The sequence below is a fragment of the Megalobrama amblycephala genome, linkage group LG2, assembly GCF_018812025.1.
Source record: "Megalobrama amblycephala isolate DHTTF-2021 linkage group LG2, ASM1881202v1, whole genome shotgun sequence".
NCBI classification, from domain to species: Eukaryota; Metazoa; Chordata; class Actinopteri; order Cypriniformes; family Xenocyprididae; genus Megalobrama; species Megalobrama amblycephala.
Window position 1 is genome coordinate 3599687 of NC_063045.1, and position 26299 is coordinate 3625985.

The window sequence follows — 26299 nt, forward strand, 5'->3', positions numbered from 1 at the left end:
AAATGATATCGAGTCCAAGAAAACTTTCCACCACATACCTTGCTAAGGGAGATGCTTTCTCCCAAGCCTAGCAACCTTGAGCATATTCCCATGGTGAAAATGTGTGTTACAGACAGGCTCCGCAAACCAAATCGAACAAAGGTCTTGTGTTTTATAACAACACAACACAGCACAAATGGCTGTTTAAAAATAATAAATTAGAATTTAATTTAGTTAGGTTTATGCTTATAAAAGGCCACATTTGTAGACAAATAATAAATAATTTAACAAACATGTTTGTGTATGTCTTAAATACACACTCACAAAAACATGAACATTCTTAATGCAAGATTAGTATTGATGTATTAATATTAAATAAAATGTAAATTTGCTTCTCAGGTCATCTTGCTTTTTATATTTAACATGCACATACTCATAAAACATAATATAGTATAACTACAGCTTTGTGCATGGAAAACATTCTTTCTCCCTGCCTGATAAAGCACGGGCAATTGTGTGGCTGTGTGTGTTGAGCAAGTGTGAATGGTAACAAGGCCCGAGGGGCCAAACAGACAGGCAGTAGGGATTATAGAGTGGGATTGAATAAGCTCATGTATGGAACACACATGAGAGAAACTGCGCAGGGAGCCCTGTTTACTAGAGCAAGCTATTCCCCGGAAGCACACGGGCGGGGGGCTGCTTACACACAAGCAGGGAGTACATGCTGGATCTGGATGAAAACAGATTTGGCTGGAGTCACGTAAAGATGATAGACTAGAACAAATACACTTGGAAAAAAAAGGTGCTGCCCAATGGACCATATTAAGGGTAGTTTTCTGAATGTGGAAGACTATTTAGAGGGATGAATGTGAAATGCTGCTATAAAAACGCTCAAGAACATTCACATATTGTACAGCCAATAAACTCAACATTGCTTTAATTTTACCCAATAAACTGTAACAATACACTGTTAGATCTCCAAAATTAACTTTTATTTGAGGCACAATTTGATTTTGTTTGGGTCACAAAGCAACTAGAACACAGAATTACTGGGGAAATAGGGAGGAAAAAGTTATACTATAGTATGCATACTGTAGAAGCTGTATCAGCCACCATTTTCGACATCTCTTTCTTGACCTATTTGATCAAATTTCAGACACAAGATATGGATTTAAAATGCTTTTTTTTGTTGTTTTTACAAGATATTTTCTAGATCCCACTTGCTGAAAAAAAAACATGCAGTGTAACAACAAGTGTCAACAATACAGCATACGGCAATCGCTGCAGAATACCTTCTGTTTCACATGCTATTTTTAAAAACTAGTGTGCAGTATACAGTTTTTACTGCACAGTTTTTAATAATGAGTAAGCTAGTATTCCATTTCGAAAAATAGAATGTAGTATGCAGTACACAGTGTATCCAGAACACTTTTTAGTAACATGTAAGCTAGTATTCCATTTCAAACATGCTATTTTTTAAAAATTGCATGCAGTATGCAGTACACAGTATATACAGCATCATTTTTAGTAAGATGTAAGCTATTATTCCATTTCAAACATGCTATTTTTTAAAAATAGTATGCAGTACACAGTGTATACAGTACAATTTTTAGTAACGTAAAATAGTATTCCATTTCAAACATGCTATTTTTAAAAAAATAGTATGCAGTACACAGTATATACAGCGCGTATTTTTAGTAACATAAGCTAGTATTCCATTTCAAACGTTTTTTAAAAAAAGAAATAGGACGTAGTATGCAGTACAGTGTATACAGCACACTTTTTTAGTAACATGTAAGCTAGTATTCCATTTTGAAATGCTATTTTTAAAAAATAGTATGTAGTATGCAGTACACAGTATATACAGCATGAATTTTTAGTAACATAAGCTAGTATTCCATTTCCAACCTTTTTTTAAAAAAGAAATAGGACGTAGTATGCAGTACAGTGTATACAGCACACTTTTTTAGTAACATGTAAGCTAGTATTCCATTTTGAAATGCTATTTTAAAAAAATAGTATGTAGTATGCAGTACACAGTATATACAGCATGAATTTTTAGTAACATAAGCTAGTATTCCATTTCCAACCTTTTTTTAAAAAAAGAAATAGGACGTAGTATGCAGTACAGTGTATATTGCACACTTTTTAGTAACATGTAAGCTAGTATTCCATTTTGAAATGCTATTTTAAAAAAATAGTATGTAGTATGCAGTACACAGTATATACAGCACAATTTTAGTAAGCTAGTATGCCATTCCGAACATTTCCAGTGTGTCTGTGCTGCAGCGTAGTTCAGCGAGTGTGTGCTAAGAGCTAGATTTAGTATGTGTGCAAGAGAAAAGGATGGGGTCAGTTAGAGTGGAGTGCAGCCGGTCGCCATCGCTCCCCGTGGAAATGTGAACCAGCTGTGGCATTCTGGGGGCCGATCTGCTGGGGCCGATAACACTGGCCCTTTTGTCCATCTGCCCTGACTTTCTGACATTCTCCCACTCGCTCTCCCTCTCATTCCTCATCCCTTGCTTTCGCTCCAGATTTCTCAGTCAACCACCACTCGGCTAGAGAAAACAATCTTCAATCAGTAAGTGGGGGCTCTCTGACTCACACACGATTGAAAGGCAGTCACAGAGACACAATACGTTATAAGCACACATAAGCAAATGGAAATGGTTGTTGAAGAAAACAGACAAAAAGGTGGCAGTTTCACAGAACTTCTTGTGGACTTTTTCCTCTTAAAAAACAAAACAACAACAACAAAACAGCAAGGAAACATCCAAGAATTGCATATTTTGCAAACCTTCTGCAGGGAAGTCAGTCTAAAAACTACATATTACAACACATAAATAAGATTTTTAAACAGTTTCACTTACTACAAGTCATCTGAAAACTGAGCTAAACTGCTATAAGTGTGCTAAACTATGCTAGAAAACTGCTCAACTGTAGTAGAAAACCCCTAAAAGTCATTGTATAATTCACATAATAGCTTCTGCGATGAACAGGACCAAGACGGTGCTAAGAAAGCCTCTCGGAGATCCTCACCGAAATGACAATGCATGAGGCTTTTGTTTACCCTCCACAGATAATTATCGTTGCAGAAGACAAAAACCAAATCCTACATTCCGTGTCAAAGCGGAATAGCCGCACTCAGCTGTCCACTCGGCCGACATAAACTACCTCTCCTCCCTGCGCTAGGCAGCCCCCTTCCCAGCATTCCACAGCTAAAATAAATAACCAGACTCTGAATGGTATTTTAATGAGAGTGTGGGAGTGGAACTGTTAAGCGTAGCTCTCCGCATGCCAACGTCTGAGCCTGGCCTCCCTTTACAGCGGTTACAATTAGTTAGCTAATCAGCTACCACTGTGAGAGAAATATCTTTTCATAAACACAATATGATGGGGACAATCAGGCTCGTTGGAGCATGCAGCAGCAATGACAACAATACGTGCGTGGTGCGCTTAGCGGCGGCTACGTACCCTTGGAAGGAGCGTGTACAGCAACCTTTAAAGAGCAGGTTAATGTATGGAGAGAGGTTTTACGGCCAGGGACGAATTCATTACAGTGGCAATCTCAGCTGATTTGCCATTTCAACCTTCTGCCTATAAACCTAAGTATGGCATATCGAAACCCCCCGGTTTTAACCTTAATCTAACCCTCGTCTAAGAGGAGACAGGTGAATATCAATTATGTACTGAGAAGTATCAATGTCAAACAGACGGTCCGAACTGCAGGGGTCCATTTAGGCTAGCACGTGTTGCTGAGATGGGGAGTCTTGGTTTGGAAGCTTCACGCTAGCTTAACACAGTTATTTCATCGACTCCCTGGGCCTAAAAGATAATCTAAGGCTCCTTGCTTGGGATTTTACTGTGGGTTCAAGAAGGTGGCAATGCGGTGGCGGAGATTAGTCTGCATGAGATGCTTTGGGAGCCGTGTGGCGGAATTTGCTAGGATGTTCCCTGACAGCATGCTTGTTTTAACTAAATGGCCACCGTGTTGAAAGCAATTAAGGCCGCTGTTGAGAGCAGCGTAACAGTCGCTGTACCATGAATGGCAAGTCTCCCGGAAGTTCCATTAAATCCTGAGGTGGGAGTCTGCAGGTTACACACATACAGAAAGAAAGGGGGAAGGCTGAATCGCTCTCTGGAGAGGCGGGAGCCGCCAATAAATCTTTGCCTTTGGGAAGCGTCACTGATCCTTCTTCAGTTACCCGAGCGTGATACGCCACTCACGTTTGCATCCATTTGCAAGTCAAGTAGCTCACTTCACATTCAGCACAGACAGGAGTGGCGGATAGAATCTCCCTAGGACTCGAGACAACATTGATTGATAAAAACGAAATTAATACATACAAAACATGGTGGTTTATGAACAGTTATAAAGAAAGGAGACTTACAAGTAGAACCTGCAACCCTGCAAATTAAAGAACGCCTCACTGACGTTCAGGATATGACCCCTGACAGAACTGTCTAGCCTGATGTGACCCCAGGGCACTATGGGAATTCAAAACAGCTTAGCAAACAGGTAGACGCTCCAGCTAGACTGTGCATGCCTGCCATAAGGAGACCATATTCTGGGAATTCCCTGGTCGAAGGAATTGGCCATTTTAGCAGTGGCTAAAATGAAAACAATAGGCATGTATTGGCAGATTAAGGGAGAGAAAAAAAAAGAAAGAAATGATGGCTTCTTGAAAAACCCAAATTCCTCCTATTCCTTCAGCTCCCGTTTCATCTCCACCCGAGGCAAAGGCTAAAAATAGAGGTACTGGGAAAACTCACTTTTAGCCCTGCAACTGTGGAGAACTTGGTCTGACACTGAGCTGATGGGGTGGAAGTAGAAAGAAAAAACACGGGGACGTGTGGAGTGGAGGGGCTTTCAGCTATTCTGGGTAATATTTTCTACAGTTTACAGCATATTCATTTAAGGGAACATTTATGGTACAAAATGGAGCTCAGACACAAATGGGAGGGTGCTGAAACTCCACCCACAGATTTGCAGTCTGGTTTCAGTCAAGTGTTCGGTCAAAGGTCGGGTGAGTTGGCGCTCTCCATGGCAACAACAGAAAAAAGTCCATGCCGAAGGGTTGCTTATAACCGACCCTCGTCGCCCACTTTGCAATTGCTCTTTTTATCTGTCCATCATGGGAGTAATCCAGCCATTCCCTGTGACCCGCACAACTCTGGAAAGAGAGGGGGCCGCATGACTTCCTGTCTGCCGTTGGACTCTGAAGTTGAAGGGGCACATAAGGAGCATGAATGGGGACTTCAAAGCCTCAAAGAAGAGGTGAATGTATTTATAGAAGTTGGCAGTAGTGCTGGAGGGGCGTCTAGAATAAAAAGCAGGGTTGCCCTGAAAGAACTCTAGAGCCTGCTGTGAGATAAAAATAACTCGGAGGCAACCGGGCCCCAAACTGATTAATGACTCCACGGCACAATTGAACATCTTGTAAACAATGGATCCTGGGCTGTGGCTCAACAAACATGATCTGAGAATTGCTCTATTGGGGTACAAGAAGCCAAAAAGGGTTATGTTTTAGGACAGATACATGTAAGACTAAGTAATGTCTGGAAAACAAGTTTGCTGAGACACCCTGGCAACTCCAAAACAATTTCCAACAAAAGATTGCGTACTAACTTTCCAAGGTACCAATTTGAGACATCATTTCAACTTAACTAATGCGTTTCTGAACTAAACTGAATGTTTAGGAAAGAAAATGTAGGGGAGACATGTTTTTTTATCCATCTGGAATTGGTTAGATTGTGAAAAATGGTGTTAACATACCATAATAGAGTCAGATGGTTATAGGGAAGGGGTTGAAAAGTTAATTGTTGACGTCAGCCGTAAAGGAAGGTTTCAGAGCAAGTTATCACTGTTGGCTATATCACAATGACAAACAGATTAAAGACCACAAACGTGCCTCTTTTTGGACTAGCATACTTTGGTACTTGTGTGGGTAACTGGATGCTTCTGTAAGCATTAAAGCCCCTCACGTCAAGCTGAGCTACAGCGAATCTTTGTCTGTCTATAGAGAAACCATATCTGAAGGGGAGACCATGACAGAAATCTACACAGGAGCTGGACAAAACCCTTAACACACACACGTATACTCACAAACTCCATTTCAGACACTTGTCTAGATGAAATATGCATGAGGCACTATAGCTATTTCCATGAAACACTTGACTTCCGTGTACCTTGACTTGTCTGTTGAGAAGACAAAGGATTTCTTAACTTTTGCTACTAGTGAAAGGACAGTACAGGAACGAAACATGAAGAATGCCAAAACTGAATCTGCATTTCCCAAAATGTGCCTGGAATACATGGACTAACCACGGCTCTAATGACAAAGGTTTGTGCCCCTTTATGATAGTCGGATTTAGCACTTTTCAATTTTGCATTTGCTTTGTGCTCCTCTGATAATCAGCTGAATTTTGTACTACGGTTCTTAATTTGCAGTAATCCAGACAACATGTCTCTACGTTCTGATGACTTTAAAAGCAAAGTGATTCTGATCACATTCACTGAAAAGAGATTAATATTCAGCTGCCGGGCTTATCCGTACTGTTGCTCATTGCTAACTGAATTTAAGAGGGCAAATGTCAGCCGTCTTTGATATTTATCATCTAGAAAGCCGAATGAAGCTCCTAACTGCAGTTCTGATTGCAGGAATGAGAAGACGTGAAAAATAAAAGGATGTCAATCCTTTAAAATTAGCCAGACATGTTCTAAAATAAAATAGCATTATATAAAAAATGGCATTAAAAGAAACTAAGAACCATAACTAGTCACAGTTTTTTGTTATGCGGTGAGTTCATTTACAAATACACATATTGAGTTATTACTGCAACTTTTATGTTAATATGCTTCATGTTTTCATTAAGAAACATTGCATTTAACTGCATGGTACACAAATATTTGAGTATAAAATGCCTTAATACTAGTCTCACAAAAGAGAATATACTTAGGCCTGGAAATCTGGAAAACAAATGAAAATACAAGCATGAAACCATGCATGCACCACAAGCATGTGTGTTAATGCCAGCAGCACCCATCGAAACAAAAGACACTCATATCTTTAAAAAGCGCCACCCCTTCTAGGATAAAGCAATCCATTGATGATAGCTACTTTCATGCCTTTTAAATGAGCATCATTTCTGTCACCGTAATCGAATTTCACTTGTGTTACTATTTTCCAGCTTGAACGGCATCCAAGAAGCAGGAGGAAACCTCACAACGGGTTGTGAAAGAGCCGACCACACCAAGCTGGAATCCAAAGGCAAAATAAAGAAAAACAAGCCGGAGAGAGAGGAAGAAAATCAATAGCCCTCCTTGAGCAGCTCCACTAGACACACAATTATTACCGTTATGCTGGATGTTTTTAGTGAACACATATACTAGGGGTATTTCACTTCAGAACAAATAAATAAAACATGACTAATGCTTGATTTGTAGAAGTCACTGTAATTTCAAGTGAAAAACAATAGGGCCAAGGACATAACCCAGTGGGACACCTGGACTAATCATAAATTATTTTAATTGTAGTCTTGGGATGTTACACTAAAATTCACACTTTTCCCAACCATAATAATAGGTAGTTGAGCTCTAATACGCTTATGCCACACTATTACTGGCTAGTTTGAGTTTTTCCAGCTGCTCACAACGATCCCCAAATTTTCACTTCACCCACAGAGTCGTTTAGGAAGTCACCATGCTGCTTCTCGGAGTTGTTGGAACTTTCTGGCGTGAAGATTCCGATGTCCCGCACGGAGCTTCTCACAACATGGCAACGGACATCAAACGCGATTCTCAGATGGCTGCATGGGAAGAAATAGTAAAGGAGCCACATGAAAGACGCCAAACAACATGAAACATACTTGGGATGCTTCCTTATTTGGAATCTGAAAGAGCGCCACAAACCTTTGTGGTGTCCTCATGGCTAACAGAGATGTTGTTCACTAGACACTTAGACGTTAACAATATTAGCTCGGGAAAATTACAAGCATGCCACCATCTGAGTTATCAAAGCTCCTGTGTTTGAGTCACAAGACACCTTGAGCTTGTTGTTTTGCTAAAGCTAACTTTTAGCTAAGCAAATGCGAACCAAGCTGAAGTGAAATGAAAATTTACTGGCACCAAATGCGGAGACACACAATTTAATTGCTAATACGTGTGTCTAGGCTCGAGCGGAGTGCTGTGGTTAATTTAACTGGCATGTACATCTCAACGATTGTCAAATTCAGTCATCTGACACAATTAAGACCCAGATGACACCATCCGTATGCCATTAAAACACGATATCAGGCTCTTTTGACCTAAGCCACCACCTAGAAACGTCTCAGAACACATAGCAGCACCTTATAGAGCACATTAGCAACCGTATAGCATCGTCCTGGCTGTAAAATCCTAGTAAAATGTGTCCTTTCAATATTTTCTGTGGCCACTTTTAGTCTTAATGCACTGCAATTTCCATTTTCACTCATTATCTTTTTCTGCATTTCCTTTTCTTCTTTTCGGCGGATATGAGTGCATCACATACGCTCACACGCTCGCCTCCTCGTTCCACACCGACCGGAACTCCCCGCCAGCACACACGCTGTTGCCTGCGCCGACACACGCATGAACAACAACACGCACACACACACACACACGCGAAGCCTAACAGATCATTTCATCATCTTATAATCTACACAAAGCATATCGAATGAGACCACCAGGTCATTTGGGCTCTCTTTCATGTCGTCGTAATGCACCTCTCATGAATCAGCCCTAAAATATCATGACGCATGTACAAATTGGGGTCTCATTATGTTTTAAAGCAATAAAGGCACGAATCCATGTTCTATGGAGCAGGAACTATTAGATACAATTGTGACATCATGGTAGTAAAATCATTTGGAGCCTTTAAATCATTGACAAACTGAGAACAGCATTTTCTGAAAGATTACGGACTTCCTCCTGTTGAAAAAGCAAATAAAATGCCTTTTTAAAAGGGTAAAACTCTATTTTGTACCCTTTTCGTGGTGCTGTGTTTGTGTATTGATTCATCCAGGCATTGACTTTACTTAGGAAAAACCGCATGCCCTGGTCTCAATTTAGGCGGCCTTTAATTAGGAGGTGACAGAATATCGGAGCACATCGCTGGCACTCTGATAATTGAGTGGGCATCCGTGTGACTCGGCGTAGGGTGGATTCGGCCACTCCGCGCAGCTTCATCCCGAGCCGGTCGGATAAATGTGGCGCTGGACATCGCCGGAGGACACAAATAGATAAATGGGACGTATACAGCCATTGTTCACTGGTCACACTGTAATAAGCCGGACGCCCATGGGAGAGTGGAATCTATTCCTCTGCCACTACACATATATCACCAACTAGCACACACTCCTTCCAAACACGACTATGAGCTGCAGCGTTTAAGCGCACGATAGGCACGCGGCCAAAGCTAAAGCTATTCCAAATGTAATTACGCTACCTTCTAAGACACCTCATTTGGGACAGATCTGAAGGCAGTATCACATGCACATTTGGCAGTAAATCTCAGAATTCACTGCAACGTGCCTGGAGAAAATAAAATGTTGTTCGTGAATATACTGAAAACCAAAAAGTACCAAAAAAACATTTACCAAATGTGTAATGCTACGTGAAATATTATTCTCAAGCTGTTTGCGGACGTCATGTTCAGTGCATACAGTCAGATGACGAATACAGTTTTTTAAGTGCGCACATACACACTCAAACCTATAAACTAAACATGTAAATGAACAGCAAGAATACATTAAAGGTATTCGGTTTTCAGTAGGAAAGGTGTCATTTAAGCGGCCCCTAAAGTAAACTATTTTTACAATAGAAGTGATTCAATCAAAAACCAACTTTAGCTCGATAAGAATTTTCCTATTGTCACTGTGAAGCTGCTTTGAAACAATATGTATAAATGAAGATGACAGTCTAACACAGGCGATCCACACTCCAATCCAGAAGGGGGCGCACACGGTAATGCAACGCTGTGTGCTACTAGTAAAAAATGCAAAAGAAGAGACAACCAATCGATATGTTTACATGTTAATATCTCAACCAGTGTTTCAACTGCAAAAAGACATCAACAAAACAGCTTGAGAATAATATCTCATATAGCATTATATTTACCTCAGGCAAGTCATTTAGTGTCCACAGCACGTTAGTTCTCTAGAGAAATTAACTCTAGAGGGAGCATTTCGTATATGCACTGTAATAGATTCAATATATTAACTGGACACAACAGATTCACAGCGCTCCGAATCTTCCTGAAGCAGTGTTTTGAAATCGGCCATCACTAAATAAGTCGTTATTTTGTGTTTTTGGCGCACCAAAAATATTCTCGTCGCTTTATAATATTAATATTGAACCACTGTACTCACATGAACTGATTTAAATATGTTTTTAGTACATTAATGGATCTTGAGAGAGGAAATGTCATTGCTGGCTATGCAGGCCTCACTGAGCCATCGGATTTCATCAAAAATATCTTAATTTGTAGGGGTGTAACGATACGCTCAGGTCCCGATACGGTACGTATCTCGATACGGAGTTCACGATACGATACGTATCACGATATTTTGAACAAAATGAAACTGAAATTCAAACAAGATTTATTAAAAAAACATGAACAAATTTCAATAATTTTCCTTGTTGTACATACAAGATCACATTTCAATAAAATAAATAAATATAAAAATTTAATAAAAACCTTCTGTATTCAAATTAACAGTTGAATAGGGCTGTCTGTCACTGAAAAAAAATGTTAAATTTAACATGAACTTAGACGTTTACATATCGCGTCTAAAAACGCGTGGAAGGCGCGGCCGCACCGCTTCTCCTTCTTCCCAAAGCGCTCGCGCTCCCGTGGCGTCGGTCGTTGCTATGCAACCATGAACTGAGCTCTCCAAGAGGAACAGGATGTTTCTGCAAAGGATAAATGATTTCTAGCCCTTGCATTAGTTCTACTACGAGATATATTGATGGAGATAAGATATAAAAACCACCATGTACAGCTATGATCAGCTGTTCGGCTGAGCTTTTGATGTTTTGTTACGGAAAGGCCATAGCTGATCGGTTGATTCTTGTCACACGACCTGCGGTGCGCTTGCGGCATTCTGAGAAGTTGAGAATTGCATGCGCGTCGCGACCGCGTTGATCCCATTATGAGCACGCCTGCCACGCGGCTACATTTGAAAATAATAACGGACTTGCACGCGGAAAAGACGCAATATGTGAACGGCCCCACAGAACTTCTTAAAGCAAAGCATCGCAAGCGTCTTTTGCTTTTCTGTGAGCACAGCTGTTGTTGTGGCACTGCGGTGAAAGAAAGCCACGACTTTTCTCACGCGACCATGCAAGAGACTGACATGAGAAACGTTTAAACCTGCTTGCAAGATTCAATGTGTGCGCGAAACACTTACTGAACTAGAGAGCTGATTGAGACAGGATAACTCTGGGAGTTGGAAGGGGTGTGTCGCGATTCTGCCTTCTCACATCGCGATACAGGTTCGTGGACCTGCGTATCGCGATTTCGGTTTTATATCGCATATCGTTACAGCCCTATTAATTTGTGCTCCGAAGATGAACGAAGGTCTTACGGGTGTGGAACGACATGAGGGTGAGTAATTAATGACATTATTTTCATTTTTGGGTGAACTAACCCTTTAAGAATTTAATTTCACTGAAAGTAAATAGCTAAAAAATACAATCAAAAATGGCAGATGTAGAAAAAGAAATGTTGATGATAAATATGCTAAATACTGAAAGCTACAACAAAAATCAGCTCGTTATTTTATATTTTTAATATTTTTAAAATAATTATTATTAAAAAGTCATTAAGTAATTATTATTTTTAAAATTTCAATATAAATTATAAATATAAAATTTATAAATAATATATAATAATAAAATTATTAAAATGTATAATATCTAATACAATATGTAAATTATTTAGGAATAATAATAGGAAACTATTTATTTTTAAACATTTTTAAGTTTAATTCTTGTTGCTTATTTCGAATATTTTATATATATATGGAATATATATATATATATATATATATATATATATATATATATATATGGAATATATATATATATATATATATATATATATATATATATATATATATATATATATATATATATATATATATATATAGTTAAGGACCTCCTTTCACTGACCCTTTGTTGGAAAAACAAAAAAAGAAAGAAATCTAAAAAGACAAATTAAATACAAAATCGTCTCAGTAGGCAGTGAAGCCTTTCACTAGGTTTTGCAGAAACACCGGCCTTCAGAAGCTACACGAGCGTCTGGTTCTGACCTCTAAAACGCAGCACGTACCAGCGAGATTAAGCCCACGGTGAATCTATGAAGCAAGAGATTATTAATACACGGCTTGCACATACACACCACCCTCCTCCACACACTGCAACTGAAGCCGTACGAGCGGCCGAGTCTCTCCTCACCCCGCGAACTGCGGGAGTGCAGACACAAAGAGAGGAGTCTCTGATGTTGGGCTGCCGCATGCATCCCGTCGAACGCTGCCAACACTTCCACTCCAGAGAGTGTGTGTGCGTGTGTGTGTGCATGCGATGCATGTTTGGCACGGGCAGGGAAATCGATACGCTCTATTTCGGATGCCTGCGTACGCTCCTTGGACACGAATGCTTGCTGATTTTATAGGATTCATTGCTGGTTTTGCTTGTCTTGTGTTTAAAACTCCTGTCAGGAGACATTGCAGTCATCATTACCGGGGAAAACGCACTCAAATAAACACTAGGCTCAGGAATCGGGAACCGGCTCTGGAATAAAATAATGGAAATGACTGACTTGTTATATAAGTTATATATATTAATTAATAATTAGAATTAATTATATATAATTGTTTATTCTTATATTTAATAAATAAATAAGTATAATAATTACCTTGGATTTAGTACCATGTGTATATGATAAAAAAAGAAGTCAGATAATTAAAAACAATTCCAATTATTTTTTTATTTAATTATTTAAAAAAAATAATAATAATAAATTTAAAAAAAAAAATATATATATATATATATATATATATATATATATATATATATATATATATATTCCAAAAAAAGTGATTGCCTGTTTACAATAACCATGAAACTCTGCACGATGAGACAATCACAACCAATCAGAAGCTATTTGATGTTTAATGAGTAGCAGGATTTTGGACCAATTAGATTCCTCAGTGGGCGGAGCTACACAGCAGAAAGCCACAGGAATGGAATCCAAGTGAAGATGCATGAACTGAAATATGAAGCCTCCTGTCTACATCGATTGAGAACCTTTTACAAATGCTGCACAAACAACAGTCTGTGATTTGTTTTATTCATATAAGTAATATTCTTATCAGATGGCTCAGTTCTTTTGCACTTTATAAGGTAAAATGTAATCCACAATACATCTGCCTATATGAGCAACACAAATCCCTTCTCAAAACATCCAGTAATTGAATCACGGGGCTCGTCACACACGCACACAAAAACATGTTTGCTTGACCTTCGGATCTCCGGATGAATAAATTTAGTTTGATTTCCCAGATCTTTCTCCCACTTTCATGGTTTTTAAGATTCAGATATCTGCGGCGATAAACAAAGGGAAAGACGGCCATCCATCACTTTCAAAGCCTGTCGTGCTAAACTCAAACAAGGCTGCCCTCTGCTACGAATTACTAACACATCTCTCTCTGACGACTATTTAGAGAACAAGAGCACAGTGGTTTACAATGTACAGGCCCTCTTAGCTTATTAGCTGAGCTTGAAGGCTGCGGACGCTGTTCGAGAGTTTGTGCAGCGTGCGTATTTCATGCACACGTACTCAAAGGTAAAAAGGCAGATGAAAAACCACGCAAAAATAGCATTAGCGACTTTTGTAAAGTGACATTTTAGCAAGTTAAAGGTAAACTTTCAAGCTAAACATGCACTGTAATAAATATTTATTCAAGGTTATATATAAAATAAAATAAAACTAAAATTACTGGAGTATGTTTTACGAGAAAATACCATTTCAGTCTTTCTACTTGAAAAATCCTTTGTTACAGCGAATGCAAAGTTTCGTGAGGGAACACAAAGTTTCTCGGGGAACGCAAAGTTTCGTGAGGGAACGCAAAGTTTCTTGGGGGATCGCAAAGTTTCTCGAGGGAACACAAAATTTCTCGGGGGAACGCAAAGTTTCGTCAGGGAACGCAAAGTTTCGTCAGGGAACGCAAAGTTTCTCAAGGGACCGTAAAATTTCTTGGGGGAACGCAAAGTTTCGTCAGGGAACGCAAAGTTTCTTGGGGGATCGCAAAGTTTCTCGAGGGAACACAAAATTTCTCGGGGGAACGCAAAGTTTCGTCAGGGAACGCAAAGTTTCTCAAGGGACCGTAAAATTTCTTGGGGGAACGCAAAGTTTCGTCAGGGAACGCAAAGTTTCTTGGGGGATCGCAAAGTTTCTCGAGGGAACGCAAAATTTCTCGGGGGAACGCAAAATTTCTTGAGGGACCGCAAAGTTTCGTTAGGGAACGCAAAATTTCTCGGGGGAACGCAAAGTTTCGTTAGGGAACGCAAAGTTTCTCGAGGGAACGCAAAGTTTCTCGGGGGAACGCAAAGTTTCGTCAGGGAACGCAAAGTTTCTCGAGGGAACGCAAAATTTCTCGGGGGAACGCAAAGTTTCGTCAGGGAACGCAAAATTTCTCGGGGGAACGCAAAGTTTCGTTAAGGAACGCAAAGTTTCTTGGGGGATCGCAAAGTTTTTCGAGGAAACGCAAAATTTCTCGGGGGAACGCAAAGTTTCGTCAGGGAACGCAAAATTTCTCGGGGGAACGCAAAGTTTCGTCAGGGAATGCAAAGTTTCTCGAGGGAACGCAAAGTTTCTCGGGGGAACGCAAAGTTTCGTCAGGGAACGCAAAGTTTCTCGAGGGAACGCAAAATTTCTCGGGGGAACGCAAAGTTTCGTCAGGGAACGCAAAATTTCTCGGGGGAACGCAAAGTTTCGTCAGGGAACGCAAAATTTCTTGGGGGAACGCAAAGTTTCTCGAGAGACTGCAAAATTTCTCGGGGGAACGCAAAGTTTCTCAGGGAACGCAAAATTTCTCAGGGGAACGCAAAGTTTCGTCAGGGAACGCGAAGTTTCTCGAGGGAACGCAAAGTTTCTCGGGGAACGCAAAGTTTCAGGGAACGCAAAATTTCTCAGGGAACGCAAAATTTCTCGGGGGAACGCAAAGTTTCTCAGGGACTGCAAAATTTCTCGGGGGAACGCAAAGTTTCTCAGGGACTGCAAAATTTCTCAGGGGAACGCAAAGTTTCTCAGGGAACGCGAAGTTTCTCGAGGGAACGCAAAGTTTCTCGGGGAACGCAAAGTTTCAGGGACTGCAAAATTTCTCGGGGGAACGCAAAGTTTCTCAGGGAACGCAAAATTTCTCAGGGAACGCAAAATTTCTCGGGGGAACGCAAAGTTTCTCAGGGACTGCAAAATTTCTCGGGGGAACGCAAAGTTTCTCAGGGAACGCAAAGTTTCTCGGGGGAACTACTTCAAAATTTTGTACTTTATCTAAATGCTAAAAGTTTATTGTCTCCAAAAATGAAAACGTTTTTCCTTTGTGTTTTTCATACAGATGACATTGTCAAAACAATCCCTGTTCACACGAATCCGCAAAAATGACTAAAACCTCTGGTGATGTCACTTTGTAAAGAAACACTAAGCGGCTATAGACTGAACACGTATCGGTGCATCTTTAGTAAAAACTGAAAACTTTTTATCTGATTTGGCCATTCATTTACTTGACAATGGAGTTTTGGGAGCCTGAAAATGCAAACTTTTGAAAACTGGTTTCAAAGTGCAAGCTTTTGAAAATGATACGTTATCATCTCTGTGTAAACTACAAAAGTACAAATTTGTGAACATGTATTACTATATTTCTCTGGCGATACTGATACCGTTAGTTTGAGTTTTTTTAAGGAAAAAAATCTCTTCCAAATAATGCTTTAAACTATACTCTCTCATTACAGTACACTACGATATTAGAGGTTACAATTAACAACAGAGGTATTATATTCAGCTGCTGTTTATTTTCAGATATAATATACACTCAAATAAAACTGAAATGTTTGTATAAAGCTTAGTATTACATAAGGTAGTTTTCATAAAGCACTCGTCTTTATGGCAAATTTACACAAACATATAATTAACAGTAAATAAGCTAGTGTTATATATATATATATATATATATATATATATATATATATATATATATATATATATATTCATGTTTGTCGAGATATAACTTGTATTGAAGAGGAAGAAACTGAGGCGTTACAATGATCTGACACGTCAAATTTTAGAGCGTCAAAACGCCATTTATTATTTGAATTTCATGATAAAATGGACAGAATTTGAAAACAAAGCACAAAGCTCTTTATGATTATTGGATGGGAGGCGCTACAAATAATGTATGATGTAGCAAAAAAACAACAGACCTGGCAACCCTGGCTTGAACTACTGGTGATTCATAGGGTCAAAAAGAGCCTGCTTTAACGTCACTATTTTTTAACTGTTAATGCGTTAACTAAATTCAACACAAGAGTGATTTTCTTCACACACAGTATGCATATGAATTGCAGTCTGAACATCTTTTCCCGCACCCTTTTGATTGACAGGATATAATCGGCCCTGATCATCGGCAATTTTTAAACAATCAGCCGATAGCGATAATAATAGCTTTTATCGGACAATACCGACTGTTGGCCGATACGTCGGTGCATCTCTAGATTTTACTTAAAACCGGTGTCGTGTAAACAACTTTCCTAATATCCCCAAAGCTACAGACATGTCCAAGTGGAGGAGCAGTTCTTAAACTGCATGCATGTTTTATCCAATGCACATTCTCTTGTTCGTTTAGTTTTCTGTAATCTGCCCGCGCAGGCTACACCCTTCCGTTTGTCGACATTATCGCCTCTGAATAGGCAGGGGGAAGATAACGTGCAATTCATCTCCTCATTCATTCATGCTGTCTGTGATTCAACCCCTTCCTTCTGCTCCATCCTCGTCCCCAACGGGCAGATAAAACTTCCATGTAAGAGCTGCAGTCAATGCCGAAACAAGGTCAGAATACGGAGGATGTAATGGAGCTAATAAAAGGAGATCGCAAGGTGATATTAGTCTCGGTAATCTCGGCGGTGGAGGGATTTAATTCCCTGCAAATCCCCACTTACATGACAAAGCGCCGAGTATGGCTCCATGCCTCATTTATGAGCAAAATGGGAGAATACGAAAAATTCGAAAACGCAAAGGAAGCCTCTAGGAAAACAAACAAATAAGATGACCACCTCCATCCTGGCACAAACTAATCTGGTGTCGCAATATTGGCAGGTTGTCGTTTTTTTCCCCCAGAGGCAGTATTGCTTTTAAAATGGATTATCTGTGCATGCAGTACAATATACACAAGTTGATTTGTTTATCTCATTGTATCTAACTTTCCAATTGTGTTCTCCATGGCAGGGGTAAAAAGCAGAAAAGTAGCAAAAAAAAACAAACATGTTGTCGGCCAGAGGTGATGCATCATATCCGAATACACACGAATACAATGAACATCTTCAGGTGGCGTCTCAATGCTGCAATTAAATCAGAGTTAATGATGTTATCAGCCCGAGGACAGTCGGTGTCCTGGAGGTCTTGTATTTACACGTCAAAATGTCATATCGCATGAGGGCAGGGTTGGGGGATGTTCTGCTCGTAGCAAATCATCTTTCCCTCTCGCTTGAAGAGACAGAGAGAGTGAACTCCCTCGCACTCGCTCTTTTACGCCCCGCTGACGCAGAATCCATAGCATCCCTGACTCAGTCGTGTAGAACGCATCCTTGTTCACTCCAAGAACACAGTACAGCTATAATTACAAAGTGCCATAATCGAAATGCCATGCAGGACTGAACATACTGTTTTTCTACCTTTAACTCTTTGTGCTCGAAAAACAAAACATAAAATCATATTTAGTTGGACCAAGTAATAATCATAGACACCACACTTCAAGAAGAGAGACAAATACTTCAATTAAACACATTTTAAGCAATAAAAAAAATACAAATAACAAAATTTTGTTTTAATATATTCAGGTGCATAAGAGTAATAGGAGTTTAGATTAAAAATGTGCTTAATTGTCATTCAAATAGTGTCACAAAACCTTTTGTTTATGAAAAAAATATTTTTTTTTCCATTCCATTTTTGGGGTTAAATGCAGCTTGGATGCATTTTTTTTGAGTCACACATTGGAAGTGTTTGAATTCAGTAATACTCCTTACTCGTAATGCACACATGCAAATGGAAAAAATGTACTTGAGTAAGATCACACACTAATTCAGCAATGACTAGAACAAAAAGAGATGTGATTTTTATTGAAAAACAGATCCGGGTTTCAGCAACGTAATGAGTTTCCAACAGAGCTTAATCACATGTTGACATTTGTGCTAGTTAGAGGCTATAGCGCTCCCTGTTTCTCTGCTGTCAAACCATTTTGTCATTCCTAATTAAGGGAGCATGGCTTGCATTGACAGGCAGGTATTTACTCGTGTTTAACCCCATCTACACTTGACTGACTGTTTCATAACTACAAGGCCCCTCTGTCCACACACATACAAATGTGGCTCCGGCTCCCAGAGGCCCATGTTTTCATGCTTGCATTACAAACAATTACACACATCCATCAGCCCTCAAACATCCCACCCCCACCAGCGTATCTTGTCCTTCCCTCCTCCTCCTCCTCCTCTTCCAGCCCCGTTCCCCACCGTCAGCTGGGAATCTACCCCCGATCCTAACAGATGTCCCCTGATTTGGGTGAAATGACAACAAAAGGCTGGGCTCTGAAAAAGCCATGGCTTTCCCATCTTGCCCCGAGCTTTCTGCTCCCATACAAAGGCCAGCGGATTAGCAGCTTTTAGCACATGAAAAAGCCCCTCATCCTGAAAACTGTCCCCTTAACTGGGCCCTGAGGTTTCTATAGGGTCACTATAAACCCCTTCAACTCTACTTGGTCCCAAACAAAACCTGCCGAACCAACACCCTGTCTTCGCCCCAGCAAGTTCAATCACCCCAGGCCTCACCAAGCAATAACCGTTTTAAACTAGCACACACCCCTAAACTAGAAGCATTTCATTTGCCCAATGGGATATTCAAGAGGACTCTACCTTGGATTTGTGGTCTTTATTGTTTTGGTTCCCCTTAATGACTTTGCTCCTCATTTGGAGTCGCCCTACAGAAAGGTCACAAGCACTCCAAGTCTATCAAATAAGGATCCAACCCTTCAATCTGGTTCACTGGGGTCTGTAAACTATCGAGCCAAAGTGGAGAATAAGCAGACCAATCACAGATGGCATCTTGACCTCCAGCCACGGAGAACAGGGTGGAGACCGTCTCCACAACCCTCGTTGGGGTCATAACTCAGATCGAAGCCAAGGTGGGGCGTGTTTATGGCAGATCTGCATTGTCTAAACGCCCTGGGGGTGGGCGGGATGCCCGTCAACCTGGAGTGCCAGCTGGTCATCATACTTAAAGAGCAGAAAGCAGAAAAATCGTCATGGTGGGGGTAAACAACAAGTGCCCTCAATGAATGAGCTAAACATATCGAGGCTGTTGGGAGGGGTAGGGTATAACGCGGATATAATGCCCTCCTACCGTAATGAACGCATTATCACAGCGGCATCGGAGCAAGCGGAGCATATCATTGGTTTGAAATCCAGTCTTGCGGTGAGGGGTTTAAGCTTAGGCCTTGCAAGGGTGTGTGGGGAGAAGGTAGTAGCTTTTGGCTTTATCAGCACCGCTGCAGTACTGAGTACCCAGAGACTGGACAATCAGTCCTGCAGCGTCACGTAGGCAACTGGCCAACCGTGAGATGAAATTAAACTTTGGGCGAGATGGATCAATCCCGTCAGCAGGGGCAGGTTGCTTGGCGTCTTATCTTGGATTCGGTGCTAACCTGTTGGACTGAATGGGCAACATAGGCCAGAGAGTTAATATAATTTACCAGTAGAGGCTATTCCTCATCTTCAACAAGGCCTGTCATGGGCAATGTTGCAATTTTCTCTGGAACACGTCTCAACAAGTGCTGGATAATTCCGGCAGACTGACCGCTTGTCCCTCAGGTCGTGGCGGAAGACTGCAAAACCGCGGCAGAAAAACCCGACCGTGCGTGTGGACGCAAGCAACGGACGCATTAAGACCAGAAGAGCTCATTTCAAAGACAAGGCACTCGTTCTTTTATAACCACCAGACAAATTGCACCCACCGTGAGCTGAAGAGCACCGATTTAGCACTCGGGACAAATTAAGAGGAATAAACACAATTAGCTGGCAGAGCTTAGGCGCTGGTGAACATCTCTCTTCCACTCCCTTTTCTGCTGATAATGTGAGGAGCTGTAGCGCAGCTGCCATTACCGCCACCACTGAATCTGCCATTCAAAACCCAAGCTGATAATTGCACTGCTCTCGCTGTTACACAAACTCGCCTAATTTTATCTACGACTACGATCACATTGGCACACACGGGTTACAATAACCACTGTGAGAGGGAGCTTTTTGTATAATTGTTGTTTTGATATTTCTACCATTCCATTAGCATTTCCTGCACTATGGCGCCATTGAATACAAGGCTGTGCACAACACTATTCTATCAAATGTGCCTTTACGTACTTTAGGAAGTGATATAAGACACCTTACGAGGTCTGTAATGCTAAAAGAAAACTAAATTCAATAAACTGAAATAGGAGATGGCGGTCATTAAAGCACGACACACATTTTATATTTAGCATGATTAGCTACTCTAGCTCATGTAAACAGCAGGCCAAATCTGTAATGCACGCAAATGCAAGAGCACTGCCCTTCTCTTCTCTCTAAAGTCGGGAGAATATTTATTTTGGCATAGTGTGTCCAGAATCTCTCTGAGGCACTGTCCTTTGATCCCTATTTAAAACGGGGGGAAAAGGTTACAGCGATAAGTGTAGGAAAACACACACAAAAAAACGACACCAGAAGGAATAACTTCACAGAAATGAATTTCAAAACCTTGGGGAAGACACCTTACAAAAGACATTTCACCAGAACTCATATCCTCAGCTCAATTCAATTAACTTTTCGTCCAGAGGTGACACAGGGTGCACACGGGAAATCAAAGTTAGTTCGCCAAACCAAGTTTTTACATCCTCTGAAAAATTTCTTCATTCCGACACAACCCGACTTCATTGATTTCTTGTGTGTTATTGTTTAGCCACAAAAGACAAATGAGCCAAACTACAGGTCTATAGACCACAGTCACGGTTAACGGCTTCTGTTTGGCTGCATTCCTACGCATTTGTCTTAACATCTCTCAAGATCTGACAGTGATCAGCTGTGATAAATTGTCCAATTATAGTGACATTTAGAATCTACAACATACTTTGTGAGTTTGCAAGTTGCAACGAAGAACAAAGCCAGCTTTCGACTCTGAAAACAAACACGTTTTTGCCATTAAGGCTCAAAAATAAGCTGGCACGCATTTCATGAAAGGATCAATGATGGCCGTCCTTTTCGAGGAGTTTCTAGAGTAGATGTTTGCCATCAAAGTTATTGGATGAGACGTCAACAAAGTCTAAATCTAAATTTCTTTTAGATCAAAGCAAACTGTTAGGCCAAACTTTTCTCAAAAGCAAAACCAGAGCACTTCAGTCCAGACTCATTCTGATGCGGGGCCCCTGAAGTCACATTACAGTGATTAATGAGGTCCGCATTATCTGTGACTAAATGAATCAAGACAATACCTGCACTATGCTTTCATCCAGTCTCGCCAAAACCTTTGCTGTATGAAAGTAGGTACCGTTTCAAAAGAAAATAAACATTAAACTGCTGTAGTCTGTAGGCCATGGCACAACTTGGCTGAAAAAGATCATAACTTACAGAAAAGTATTAAGCTGCCAGGAAAATACAGCCAAAAATCCTCAACATAATAGTTTTGCAAGAACAACTCTTGATGAATAGAGTGAACATTATCTGCAATAATTACTTTCTCATGCTTCCTATTCAAAACCAAAATGCACAATCTCCAAAAAAAATGTGTAATATATTATTTTCTACTCCACATTTCCACATTAGCAGCTGATGTCAATGTGGCTATTACTTTAAACCTCCAGAAAGTTACTTTCCAATATTCCTCACTGTCAGAGATTGACTTTACAGTCTTTATGTTCAAAATCTATCATTAGTAGTCATTTTACAAAATTAAGAAATATAAAATGCATTCCTCTAACCTAACCAAAAGCCCAAAATACAAGTCTAAACTGACAAAAGTGAACAGCTACGATGTAGATTTCATTGCATGCATTTCATATTTTTATACTTCATAGAGTCTCAGAGAGTCCAAACAGAAATAATGCAACGTTTCAAAAGTCCCCCATGGTAAATAACTTAGGTAAAGTTGGTTTTATATTCGCACATTCGGACATCCGTATTCAATAGCCTCGTTAATCACACTACATTGGACATTCAGTGGACATTCACAAGTAAATATGCCATTAAAACAATACTTGTCTATTTTTATCGACTGTGAAAAATGTTGTAAGTTGACAATCGTTGGTTGTCAATATCATGTCGCTGCTTAAAATTCGCAAACATTAATTTATTGCACATTTATTGGAAAGTCGGAATTTATCAGAAGTCCGAATGTGCGAATATAAAACCAACTTTACCGAAGTCTTAACAAGCAAGCCATGTCAAAACCGTTAGACTCAATTACTACAAATTATGTTCCCAAAACAAGACATTTCATTATACACAAAGGGATAGGCAACGAAACCAAGTATTTTATCAATAAAATCTCGAAATAATTATATTTAATGATTAGAAACTGTCTAAAAAATGCGAAAAGTATACATAAATGACTATAGAAAATCATGTTTACTCACAGTAGTTCCACACAGGTCCAAATAAGTTTAGTTCGGATCGATGCAGATGCGACCACGACCATATAAATCCTCTTAAAAGCGTCCTATGTTGCATCCATGTAAAACAGAGATGTTTGTCCAAATAACTCCTTGGATACGCGAAGTTTTCAACGGGAGAAAACAGTTATCCTTCGTAAGTCGACGGCATCCGTGCGTAAACTCTCCAAGAGCGCACGAAACTCTTCACGCGCTTTAAAAAGAGCTTTAAATGTCGGTCGATTGTCGGTCCACCGCGTCCCAGAGCTGGATCAGATTCTTTTCTTTCAGGTCCCGGACTTCGGCTGGGGGTAGGGGCAGTTTGGTGGGGGTTTCTTTTGCCCCCCTTTTCTCCCGCTCACCCTCCCCAAAACAGCGGAGCAGGCGGGGGAGGCCTCTGCGCGCTCACGTCACCGCTCTGCAGTGCATGAGCGCGCACAGATGAGCTATCTGTCATTTGAAACTCTCACTAAAACCATCCCACCTCCAAAATAAGAAGTCGGGAGGGAATAAACTGACTCTAAACGGATTCATTTTCATTTGTTTTACATGTGCCCCATATGAAAAGAATGTTCTTGCATAGTAACCACTGATTTATTTGGAGAAAATAACTACAGCTAAACCATCAGAATTAAATCTGTTGAAAGAAATCAGACCTACTCTTTACCCAAATAATCTCTTAATCTATTTCTATACTATAGTCTGTAAGGAAGAGATTAAAACTGATGAATAATTTAACTTCTTTCCATTGAGAAATATTTTATGATTGAAGGAAAACTGGGAACCCTAAATGATTTACATCTGAAAAAAACAAATAAAGATGAATTTCAAATACAGCTCTGTGTTTTGGCCCAAGAAGCTACTGAAAAAACACACCACTGGATGTTTATCAGGGACATTCACAATACATAGTGTGTTGACACACCGCAAGTTAAAGGCCTGCGCCTCTTACAGCCCCAAACAATGAACAAAGGCCTAGCACAATAACTCATCCTTTACAGAGAAGCCCTGGAGTATTGTTTACTCGCATTTTTCTCGTTATTTAAGGGCCGCAGTGATCTGTGCCATCATAAAGGGCCGAGACCCAATCAGCGGGAACGCCACGTAAAGCGCGATGTGATTTTATGTTGATTTCCCTCATGTTTCTTACTCACCCTTGCCTAGTTTAATCAGGCTTATAAATCGAGCGCTACAGCGCGACCCGTTCTCTAGGTGGTGGAAAGCTTAGCATGGTAAATTTCAGCGGGCTGAAAAGGCATCTGAAGACGCTGTGGGAAATGATAAAGATCACTTACCTCTCGACACAGCCAATCCATAAGACTATAATGAGCATTGTATACTGGAAATGTTTGCCTCTTTGCTATTTCAGTGTGTGGGTTAGGAACGTCTGTGTAGTGTACAACTAGATAAAGCAGCCAATTAGTATTTTTATATTGTTATTGTGCGGCTTATTTTTCTTTCAGATCCAAAATGTAGTTAGATGCATAATTAGGGTAATATAGGTCAAAATTTTGAACCTGCTGAATATAGCTTGAGTATAACTACAATATGATATTTTTCAAAAGATAAACACGTTTCAGCAACCAAGCAAAGCAATACATAAAGCTTAATCGAATTTAGCATGTGAAGCTAATAAACAAACAACATTAACTCACAAAGCACTGTTTAGTGTCACAATCGTTTTAATAGCTTCCATAAGTACAGTAGCTTCAGGGCACATACGATCGCAGTGTATTTAATGACTGTTTTTCCGGAATGCTGAACTTTGAAGCTGCTTTCAAAAAGCAGAGGTGCTTTCAAAACTTTGGGAGTGTTTGACAGTGGAGAAAAACGATGGAGGCCAAGTTTAGGGGGGAAAACGCATCAATTGTAGGGGGCCTCGTACAGAGCCTTGGGGGACCTCCTTTCAACGTGCAACAAATGCAGTCTCTCCGTCGACAGAAAATGCATCAGCCTTTATCTTTAGATCCACTGTGCGAAGAACATGCTTCTGAGAACACAACCCCTCGTGTGTGAGTGTGTATATATGTGTGTAATTGTCTACTGAAAGTGAACTGATCCGTAGCCAGGAAGGAAAGCAGACTGACAGCTATTAGAGTGCACTGTCTTATCTGCTGCCTGATAGAAATCTACACAGACCCACTGCAGAGATTATGAATTCATTACAGACATTCCGCACACACACACACACACACACTCAAAGGGGTCTATATATTCACAGTGAAAGGAGAGGTCATTGTGATCGGTATCATAAATATTAAAGTGACCGTCTTGTCGCTTTTGAACGAAGAAGAATATGACTGTTTTTCAAAAGATGCAAAGGTGAGGTCATTCTTCCCTCACAGGGAGAGCAGGTTCAAATGCTAAAATGACTAGAGATGTACTGTGCTTTCTGCAGTTAACGGTCACTGGAACAGGGGGGTGTGTCCGAAATGTGAAATTTGACACTCGTTGATGCCACAGGCTGCCTGCGGTCCGTTGCTCAGTAGGATAACAGCAGAAAGATTCTTAAAGGACTCGAAGGCAAAAGCATTTTTCAGAGCTTCAAGCAAAAAGCAAACAACATTCATATTATGAGGAGCAGAACCAGTGAGGCAGTGCAGTTCAGACGCTGCCAAAGAGACCGAACGAAAAAGAAAGTCAGGTGGAGGAAGAGAATGGATTTAGAAATAGTTTACCCAAAAATATACTCAACCTTCAAATCTCTTCAAAGCCAGACGAGATCTTCCGAGGAACACAAAAGGAGATTTATAGTAGACTGTTTTTCCTCTTTTTCATACATTGACTGCATTAAACTGTGTTCACCTTCTGAACGGAAATATAAAGTTACATGTGCTATGTTCACACAAGAGCTTAGGGACAGACCAAAATCATTTATTATTGAAAGTGTGAAATATAATATCTGATTATTAAAATCTCTCAGCTCTCAAATCTCATTTGCATATTCAAATTAGTGTAATCAGTCATCATTGGTGTCAAATGCTGGCGTAATATCTGAATGAACACAAACATGATCATCAAATAATGTGACATCAGACAAATTGTAATACAGTTCACAAGTCATACGGACTATTTTACTGGAATTTGACTGCTCTTGATCACGGTACGCTGTTGTTGGAAATAAGCAGCGTGAACATTCTGCTAAATATCTTATTTTGTGTTTTACAGAAGAAAGAAAGACATTTAGGTTTGGAACAACATGAAATCATGACAGTATTTCCATTGAATAAATCATGTGAGGAGAGAAGTCAGGCTACAGATAGACAGTAACGGAAAGAAAGGGAGCGAGCGAGTGTGTGTGTTCGGTGAGCTGTAAAGGATGGCAGGTTGCCTCTGCTCTGTGCCGTGGATGTGTTGGCCT

The 26299-nt window shown here is 40.2% G+C and overlaps 1 protein-coding gene across 49 annotated transcripts in view; it reads right to left on the bottom strand.

The window, feature by feature from the left end:
* ptprsa (protein tyrosine phosphatase receptor type Sa) overlaps positions 1 to 26299 on the bottom strand; it is a 224388-nt gene that overhangs the window by 140059 nt on the left and 58030 nt on the right. For 21 of the 49 annotated variants that reach the window (XM_048182175.1, XM_048182163.1, XM_048182176.1 and 18 more), the window contains exon 1: positions 22924 to 23335. The exons of 2 other annotated variants lie outside the window; for them this stretch is intronic. The gene's annotated coding sequence lies outside the window, so the exon portion shown is untranslated. Of the gene's footprint in view, positions 1 to 22923; positions 23337 to 26299 lie in introns of those variants that run through there. 26 more of the 49 variants (XM_048182155.1, XM_048182152.1, XM_048182187.1 and 23 more) reach the window with 4 other exon arrangements.